The 203-nt window shown below is 51.7% G+C and overlaps 1 non-coding gene across 1 annotated transcript; it reads left to right on the top strand.

Moving 5' to 3' along the window:
- Positions 1-114, top strand: LOC118345997 (the record flags this gene model as incomplete). Its single annotated transcript, XR_004799413.1, has 1 exon — positions 1-114. It is a non-coding gene; the product is annotated as a 5S ribosomal RNA (ribosomal RNA).
- Positions 115-203: the final 89 nt, after the last annotated feature.

Here is a 203-nt window from a genome sequence, read left to right as displayed (position 1 = left end):
CGATCATACCAGCACTAATGCACCGGATCCCATCAGAACTCCGCAGTTAAGCGTGCTTGGGCGAGAGTAGTACTAGGATGGGTGACCTCCTGGGAAGTCCTCGTGTTGCACCCCTCGTTTTTGTTTTTTCCGCCTTGCGAGATAAATTAACAAGAAGGAGCACTCGGGAGTGGATTTTTGGGAAAATCTCGCCCTGCCCATCG

Source organism: Juglans regia, unplaced genomic scaffold, assembly GCF_001411555.2.
Source record: "Juglans regia cultivar Chandler unplaced genomic scaffold, Walnut 2.0 Scaffold_6116, whole genome shotgun sequence".
NCBI lineage: Eukaryota > Viridiplantae > Streptophyta > Magnoliopsida > Fagales > Juglandaceae > Juglans > Juglans regia.
This window is presented reverse-complemented; position numbering and strand designations above follow the sequence as displayed.